This window comes from Berghia stephanieae, chromosome 9, assembly GCF_034508935.2.
Source record: "Berghia stephanieae isolate SIO BIC M18660-M18661 chromosome 9, UCSD_Bste_1.3, whole genome shotgun sequence".
NCBI classification, from domain to species: Eukaryota; Metazoa; Mollusca; class Gastropoda; order Nudibranchia; family Aeolidiidae; genus Berghia; species Berghia stephanieae.
The window spans coordinates 2,315,953-2,325,952 of record NC_088368.1 but is presented as its reverse complement, the minus strand read 5'-3'; the positions used below and the strand labels follow the sequence as shown (position 1 = coordinate 2,325,952).

The 10,000-nt window shown below is 37.6% G+C and overlaps 1 protein-coding gene across 1 annotated transcript in view; it reads left to right on the top strand.

Moving 5' to 3' along the window:
• The first annotated feature begins 2,397 nt into the window (after positions 1-2,397).
• Positions 2,398-10,000, top strand: part of LOC144979484 (uncharacterized) — a 15,112-nt gene continuing 7,509 nt past the window's right edge. The window contains exon 1 of the mRNA XM_078926162.1: positions 2,398-2,577. The gene's annotated coding sequence lies outside the window, so the exon portion shown is untranslated. The remainder of the gene's footprint in view (positions 2,578-10,000) is intronic.

The window sequence follows — 10,000 nt, the reverse complement described above, 5'->3', positions numbered from 1 at the left end:
CATACTATCTATACTCTAGTTTGCAATAAATCGACGCCATCCACCCTGACTTATAGATAGTATGCAGATGACGTCACTCAGGCCTTTGTTATTGTTTTTGCCATCCGCGTTTGTGAATTGTTCTCACTAAACTGTATTAACCAGACTATAAAAGTTCATGGTTACACAGAGTTTGTGTGTTGGTCCGTTATACTTCCGGATGGCAATGTTGTGAACTCCTTGGCCAAGCGCATTCTATCTATAGCCTGACATTAAAACTCACTATGACCCATATTGTGACGTCAAACGTAGGTTTGTGGACCGCCTAGTGAGTTGTCTTTAGTCGTGGTCAAGGAAACAGGTGATCCCATTGGTTGAACTGTTGAATACAACTCACGATTTGTTTGTATTTTTGGGGGGGGGGGGGGGGCCAAAGACTTGTCTTTTGACGTCATTTTTTGGTCAGTGTCAGGCCGTAGCCATCGTTATGTTATAGCCTGATACTGAAATCCAAAAGGACTGGCAGTTTGACGTCATTATTTGGTTTTTGCACCGCCTAGTGAGTTGTCGTTATTAGAGCTCATGGAAACAAGTTATTTCATTGATTGAACTATTGAATACAACTCACGATTTGTTTTCTTTTGTGGCACAAGACTGGCATTTAGACGTCATTTTTTGGTCAGTGTCAGGCCATTACTTTACGAAGGCCACGGTGTCAGGCCACGATCCAACCCTCCAAAACAAGAGTGAATGAAACACTAAGGACGAATGAGAGATGTGTGAATGGCGTAGTAGATAAGGTGTTTCTTACTGTTTCTAAATCTTTATTCCAATTCCATTTGATCAATATTCTGATAAAGTCTATAGTCTATACTTTATTCTATTTTACATTCTATACTGCGCGACATATCCCCACTTTTTAGATATTTTCATGAAATGCACACCTTCTATCAATATTTATTGTCATTGTCATATTTTAATTCGTGCTTCCATACAAAGGGACATTCTATTTCCTGTCCCATCTGTGGTTTTGTTTATTCACCTTAACTACACCATTCACACATCTCTCATTCGCCCTTAGTGTTTCATTCGTCGTGTTTTGATGATAAAGGGGAAACCCGAAACGTCCACAGTATGCGTTTAATAAATTAGAGCTTATATTTCAATGTTTTTCGTCTTTTCATTCGAGCAACATTTTCTTTGTGCGGCTATGTGGTCTTGTAGTATGACACTCAATTTCGGAGCAGAAGGTCCTGGGTTCGAGCCTCGGTCGGCACATACTTGACTCCTTGGAAAAGGCTCTTTACTCACATTCTCTCACCGTACTCAAATGTAGAATGAGTACCTAGCCGTTAACAGCGTTGTCTTTGTCCGAAAAAAATTGTAATACCGCCTAATAGGCGTCATGCCTCGTCCTACGTGTTGCTGTTGGCCGGGCACCCCTTGTAAACTGCTTTGAGCACATTTAGTGGATATTGCGCTATATAAAAAGTGATCTAAAAAAAAAAGTTTAATCGTAATGAGAGCGTTGACTTACCCTTGTGTAAATCACCAATACAAAATATCCAGGAAAATGTGTAGACTATGGGAACCTCTCAGGGACACAAGTAGAATTCATTCAAATGAAATGGTCATTATTCGTAGCTGAAAACCACCGTGAAACGCGTAGGAGGTGTACAAACGTTGGAACAAAGCCTTATATAGACACACTGGGCACGGTCTTGGATGAAAGCTCTCACTTGATCACGTGAGCGAGAGAGTAAGTGCGAGAGAGTGCCGGGGGGGGGGGGGGGGGGTGATGAGGTATGTGTGTGTGTGTGGGGGGGGGGGGGGGGGGTTAGATGTTTCAATAACACTGTAGGCTACTATGCAAATACGTTAAGCTGTATTTTTTTTCATTGGCTACAGTATTACATAATTTGGGTTTTTCTGCTTTACGGTATAATATAAAAAACGAAGGGTCTAGGATGAGTGAATAAATAGATGGTTTACAATAACAGTATTATATACAGTGAATTAATTATGTTGAGATTTCGATCACTGAAATCTTCACAGGCTTGACCAGGGGTTTACTTTTCACGAGATTTATGTGTGCTCACTAACATTGCCACCCTGGGTTCAAAATGACACAGCAAATTGTACACTTGGTACACACTTGACATAAACAATTGTTACATTTTAATAGCTGCATGTTAAGATTTCGGTACTACCGCAAACTCGGGGACCCAAATAATTTTGGGGTTTTGGGAGGGGGGAAACTTTTTTTTTTTAATTGAGGGGGGGGGGGGGGGGTTTAGTCTCTCCCCTCCCAAACCCCCAACTAGACTTTAAAAAAAAAAGTTTTCCCCCTCCCAAACCCCCAAAATTATTTGGGTCCCCGAGTTTGCGGTAGTCATCATGGCACCACACCTAAACGATTTCTAGGCCATACTGGCATGGGCCCGCGCCCAATGAGGACGCCGCTGAAATACAACCAGACCATTGGTTTCTTCAGCGCCAACTATACAGATACAGATACAGATACAGTACCAGGATTTCTACATGCATTTAAAAAACGGATAACAATATGGATTAAACATGCAATTGTGTCACAATGAGGTAAATGTTCAAGTATTTCTCCAGTGAGGCGAAGCGCGGTACACAATGGAAGTGATAAACACACTTCGTGTTCTCTGTTGTATTGTGCCGTAGTTAGTAATTATCCTGAATTTTATTAAAGGGGGATGAGTGTGGACAGCTGTTTGCTTGCGGGTGATTGTACATGTGTGCGCGCGTGTGTGTGTGTAGTGAGCGTGCATGTGTGTGTGTGTGTGTGTGTTGCTTGTCTGTGCGTGGGTACAATAAAAACGTTGGTAAACCAAAAATTGATACTATGCGTGTTTGACACAGCTGCCAACGCAGCACCATTTGACGCGTCCATCCGTAGCCATGGTTATGTTGTAGCCTGATACTGAAATCCAAAAGGACTGGCAGTTTGACGTCATTATTTGGTTTTTGCACCGCCTAGTGAGTTGTCGTTCGTAGAGCTCATGGAAACAAGTTATTTCATTGGTTGAACTATTGAATACAACTCACCATTTGTTTTCTTTTTTGGCCAGAGACTAGCATTTTGACGTCGTTTTTTTGGCCAGTGTCAGGCCATAACTTTACGAAGGCCACGCTCCATCCCGTTGACAAAAACAAAAACAAAAACCAAGATCGAACGGCAGCCCTTCATGTCTTTGTCGCTTCCATAGTGTTTTTTTTTTTTTCCTTCTTTGTTATACTCCTTCATGTCAATGTATGGAATAAGAAGACGTCTGAAGGTGTTAAGTCGGGACTGTAGAGAGTGTATGAAGCAAGGTGGAAAAACTCTATTTTCCGCAGTGCGGTTTGAGCGTAGCCATCGTTATGTTCCACGTTGCCTGATACTGAAATCCAAAAGGACTTGCAGTTTGACGTCATTAGTGAGTTGTGGTTAGTAGAGCTCATGGAAACAAGTCATTTCATTGGTTGAACTATTGAATTCAACTCACGATTTGTTTTCTTTTGTAGCAAAAGACTGGCATTTTGACGTCATTTTTGGTCTGTTACTCGAGCTTTTATCTTCATATCATTACATAAAATATGTGCATATGCTTTATATATATATATATATATATATATATATATATATATTATATATATATATTATATATATATAATTTAATATATATTAATATATAGACAGACATATAGATAGATAGATAGTTCGAAGTTAATGTCACTCAGGTCTTTGTTATCGTTCTTTGTCATCCACGTTTATGAATAATTCTCACTAAATTTTATTATCCAGACCATAATTCGTCATCATTGATAAAGATCTTTCCATGACAAGCCACGTGAACAACACCATACAATCTATGTACATAGAAATGTAAAAAATAAGCAAAATTCGTAATTTAATACCGAAGCATATAGCAGAACTTTTAATTAATTCCCTTGTTTTATCTAAATTGGACTATTGTAACTCCCTTTGGGCGAATTTAGCTAAAGACAAAATTAGCAAACTTCGGGTTGCTCAAAATAACGCAGCCAGGCTCATTGTACGCAATAACAAAAAACACCCGTCAGCAACTCTTCTTCTCCGTGAGTTACATTGGCTTCCTGTGGAAAAAAAAGTGTTGCCTATAAGATTTGTACTGTTGTCTACAAATCCCTGAGCACGAACAGTCCCTTGTCAAACCTAAGCCATTGCGTAAAATAGGCGAACAATCTTTTCAATTTTCGGCCCCCCATTTTTAGAACTCTCTCCCGTCACACGTGAGATGCTCGGATCCGTTGACAACGTTCAAATCTCGCTTAAAGTTTTATCTTTTTACGTCATAATGTTGCAATATTATTTTCATATTTTGTTGTTAAATTGAATTCGTATCACGTTTCCTTCACACTTGTCTCATTGTAATATGTTTTGATTTATATTGCTGTAAAGCGCTTAGAGCCTGTGACAACGGGGTAAAGCGCTATATAAATGCCATTTATTATTATTATTATTATTATTATTATTATTATTATTATTATTATTATTATTATTATTATTATTATTATTATTATAAACGTTTAATTACACATAGTATTGTGTGTTAGTCCGTTATACTTCCAGATGGCAATGTTGTGAGCTCCTTAGCCAAGCGCATACTATATATATATATATATATATATATATATATATATATATTGTATGTGTGTGTGTGTGTGTGTGTGTATGTGTGTGTATTTGTGAGTGTGCATGTATGTTTGTGAGTGTGCATGTATGTTTGTGAGTGTGCGTGTATTTTATGTGACAGCAACCTGTGTCTTGACGCAACAATGCAGAATTTAATGACCATGAAAAAGCATTTCATTGATCTCTCCATTCACTCTAATTGACGCTCGTTCATTTATTTATGTTCCATTCATCCATTATTCATTCGTTTCTAATTCATTTCATTGTTATTCATTCATCCATCGATTTATCTCTTCATCAAATCATTTATTCATTCATTCATTCATTCATTCATGGATTTATTCAATTATTTTTTCATTCATCTCATGTTCATTCCTTCTTTCATTTAGTTCATTCATCTATCCATCTATTTATTCATCCATTCATTCATTCATCTGTTAGTCCATTCATTCATTCATTCATTCTGTTTTTAATTCATTTAATTGTTCAATTATTCATCTATCTGTCTATTCATCAATTCATTCACTCACTCATTCATTCTTCCATTAATTTAATCAACAAGCGGTAGAGCAGTGGGTATTTTACTTAGACATATTATGCCATCGATAGTAAAACCTGTGTAGTTTGCTTTCATTATGACGACTGTCCGAGAGGCGTGGTTGCCATCCGGAAGTATAACGGACCAACATACAAAACTGTGCGTCTCCATGAACGTTTATAGTCGGGTTAATACAATTCAATGAGCATTACTCATAAACGCGGATGGCAAAAAAAAAACAATTACAAAGACATGAGTGACGTCATCTTCGAACTATATATAGGGAAGAAAAGTAGTGACGTCACACCTTCTAATTTTCTGGTTCTAGATCCTTGGACGTGTGTATGTACCTCGCGCGCGAGGACGAGAGACGCATGCGCACAACCAACATGACGTTCTCTCTGTAATAACTTTTCCGCCGGTGACGTCACAGACTATGGCTGACGTCCAATCAAGGGACGCTACTCTTCCGCTAATCTCATTCCCTATTGATGATAATGTAATGTGTACCGTCTTTCGAATGCCAAATAATGAATAGGTTACACACTGAATCAAAAGGTGGCCCAAGACTATTTTAGAAAACGGTAGGGGCTGCCTGAAGCCGGTGATCGTAAATTACTAACGAAAGAGTGAAAATGGAGAAGCTTCGTATGGGAACAAAACAGACAATGGACGTTTCGGGTACAAACCCTTCGTCAGCACAACAGTACACAAATAAACGCGGAAAACAAATAAAATATAATGAAAAATAACTTGCATGGTCTATACTCAATGGTGGTTGCAGTTGTGTATTGTTGTGTTGACGAAGGATTTGTACCCGAAACGTCCATTGTCTGTTTTGTTCCCATACGAAGCCTCTCCATTTTCACTCTTTCGTTAGTATTTCATGACTATTTTAGTAGCAGGCAGGATGTTTGGGCAGATTCTAAGAAATACGGAACGTAAAAGAGAGAGGAAGGTAATGGTGTAATCTTTATTGACGACCAGTATAGAAAATAAGATGCCATCGCCCTGAAACCAGAAGATGAATACTCTTCAACAGTCGTAACGTCACTTCCTTTCTAATGACACATGGTAACTTAGTAACACTGGCTCTAAACTATCGGAACAATGGCGGATGCCCGTATGAAATATTTCCCTGGCGAAAATAAAAGCGTATCCAGAGGGGAAAAAAAAAACATAAATTTGATCATGTTTTGACTTTTACACATTCTGATCACAAGACATATGAAAAGTTCTAGCCAGCATGAAGAATAAAAAGTAATGATTTTCTTTGTTTAGAACCAAGATGGCCGCCGTTGCCTAGCGGCATGACATCAGACTACTGAATCCAATTACACAGGGTATCTATAGATAGCATGCGCTTGGTTTAGAAACTCACAACATTGCCATCCGGAAGTATAACGGACCACACACAAAACTATGTGTAACATTGAACGTTTATAATCTGGTTAACTTACTCAATCCTAGAGATTTTTGCTACTTTTCAAAACTGAAAAACAAATGTATTAAAATGAGCATTTGCATAGATAGTTTTATTCGACTACCATTAACATGTAAAAACTAAAAACATTAGCTTTCATAATACGCCTATAATTTGTCTCAGAAAAATATAATAAATAGGCATGGGGTAAAAGTAACCCGGGGTATACTACGGATATAGTCGGTGTTAGGGTGGTGTGAGTTAATACAAATTAGTTAGAATAACTCATAAACGCGGATGGCAAAAAGCAATAACAAAGACCTGAGTGGCGTCATCTTCATTCTATCTATTCAGTTCTTTGGAAGAGTAGTTTTACATTTCCAATGAGATTGGAACCAGCTATTTGACGTCACACATCTCTACCCTATGACAGACCGTGGCCTTCGTAAAGCTATGGCCTGACATCGTAGCCATCGGTATGTTATTGATAGTATGCACTTGGCTAAGAAGCTCATAACATTGCCATCCGGAAGTATAACGGACCAACACACAAAACTATGTGTAACCGTGAACGTTTATAGTCTGGTTAATACAGTTTAGTGAGATTCACTCACAAACGCGGATGGCAAAATACAATAACAAAGGCTTGAGTGACGTCATCTTCATTCTATCTATAGATAGAATGCGCTTGGCCAAGGAGTTCACAACATTGCCATCCGGAAGTAGAACGGACCAACACACAAACTCTGTGTAACCATGAACTTTTATAGTCTTGTTAATACAGTTTAGTGAGAACAACTCACAAACGCGGATGGCAAAAACAATAACAAACGCCTGAGTGACGTCATCTACATACTATCTATAGCCTGACATTGAAATCCAAAAGGTCTGGCATTTTGACGTCCTTATTTGGTCACTATCAGGCCATAACTTGACGAAGGCGCTGATACTGACCAAAAAATGACGTCAAGATGCCAGTCTTTTGCCACAAAAGAAAACAAATCGTGAGTTGTATTCAATAGTTCAACCAATGAAATAACTTGTTTCCATGAGCTCTACTAACGACAACTCACTAGGCGGTGCAAAAACCAAATAATATAGACGTCAAACTGCCAGTCCTTTTGGATTTCAGTGTCAGGCTATAACATAACGGACAGACACGGTCGTATTACGGGCGACGGGTGATGGTGTATACGGACATTGCATGGAAACCGACCCTAATGTACACCACCATATTAAATGCAATCTTATTGGGTAATCCTCGCGTACGTATTTCATGTGATTGGAGCCAATGCTGTCTGCGACACGCTCCATTGACCACTCGGACATAACGACCAAGTGATGACACACCTGATTTACTCCACACCTTGACCAGCACATGCATGGGGTGTGTCAACTTAAAAGGTTCCGTGTGGAAAACGTTTTCAAACAGGTTTATTTTTAGGCAATTGTCAATATCTAGATTTTTATAAAATGTTGTACCTACCCACAGGTATTTATATATATAATAATAATGATAATGATAATAATAATAATAATAATATAATAATAATAATAATAATAATAATATAATATAATGATAATGATAATAATAATGATAATATATAATAATAATATAATAATAATAATAATAAATAATAATAATAATAATAATAATAATATAATAATAATAATAATAATAAATAAATAATAATAATAATAATAATAATAATAAGAAGATAAAGAAAGAAGAAGAAGAAGAAGAAGAAAGAAGAAGAAGAAGAAGAAGAAGAAGAAAGAAGAAGAAGAAGAATAACAATAATAATAATAATAATGATAATAATAATAATAATAATAATAATAATAATAATAATATAATAATAATAATAATAATAATAATAATAATAATAATAATAATAATAATAATAATAATAATAATAATAATAATAATAATAATAATTCAGTAGTCTGATGTCAAGCCGCCCGGCAACGGCGGCCATCTTGGTTCTAAACAAAGAAAATCATTACTTTTTATTCTTTATGCCGGCTGGAACTTTTCATATGCCTTGTGATCAGAATGTGTAAAAGTCAAAACATGATCAAATTTATGTGTTTTTTTTTCCTTCTGAATACGCTTTTATGCTCGCCGGGGAAATATTTCATACGGGCGTCCGCCATTGTTCCGATAGTTTAGAGCCAGTGTTACTAGGTTACCATGCGTCATTAGGAAGGAAGTGACGTTACGACTGTTGAAAAGTATTTCATCGTGTGATTTTTTTTTTTCTTTACATTTCCGAGCGTTTCTGCGAAAAATAATGACGGAGAATGGTCTCAGCTGCGAGGCTTAGCGGTATCTAGGTCTTTGCTTCTTACCAACGAGGTACCAGGTTCGACTACCCGCCTTGTTGTGTGGCCTTGAGCAAATCACTTGGCCCAAGCACACTTTACGGCGCTGCACTGCGGATGACGCCTAGTTTATTCCAGTCTTCCCTTGGAATAGGCTCCAAATGTAAATTTCCCAGTGGGGATGAATTAGGGAATTTTTAAAATTATTTTTTTATTTAAAAAAACTGACAAATTAAGCACCAGGCATCGGTGACAGACACAAATCAGAAAAAAAGTATGTGTGAAACAGTGCCCGACAAAAAAATCATAAAGAAAAATACAAGAAACAAATCATTCCAAAGAATCAGCTTGCCTTGACTTGAACCAAGTAGTCAGAAGGTCTGAGGTTCGATCCGCAGTCGAGGTTGACTGATTTTTGTGTGTGTGTGTGTGTGTGTGTGTGTGTGTGTGTGTGTGTGTTTCTTCCTTGCTTTGTCTGGCACCTTTCGTACACACTTGTTTAGATCTTAATCAATCAAACAGTAATTTCAAAACACAGGGCAGTGTTAATTATTAATACATTTTATATTAAGTTTGCTCTACCGTCTTGTTTTTCATATTTTCTGCCTCATTGATTTTCCTGTCTGCTGTGCTAGGGGAGAACCCGAAACGTCCTCTCTGTTGATTCAAAAATACCGACTGCACCCGGGATCGATCTCGGTCCCTTTGATTGTTAAGCGAGTGCTCTACCAACTGAGCTGTTCATCAATTGAAGCTCAAATTAATTTTACCTCACCATAGTTTTACATTTTTTCACTGTTGCAAGAGGCATTGGAGCCTGGCCTTCGTTAAGTGAGAGCCTGACACTGACCAAAAAATGACGTCAAAAGACAAGTCTTTGGCCGCAAAAGAAAACAAATCGTGAGTTGTATTCAATAGTTTAACCAATGAAATCACTTGTTTCCTTGACCACTACTACAGACAACTCACAAGGCGGTCCACAAACGTAAAAATGACGTCAGAATATGGGTCTTAGTAGGTCTTAGCGTAGCCGTCATTAACTTACAGCCTT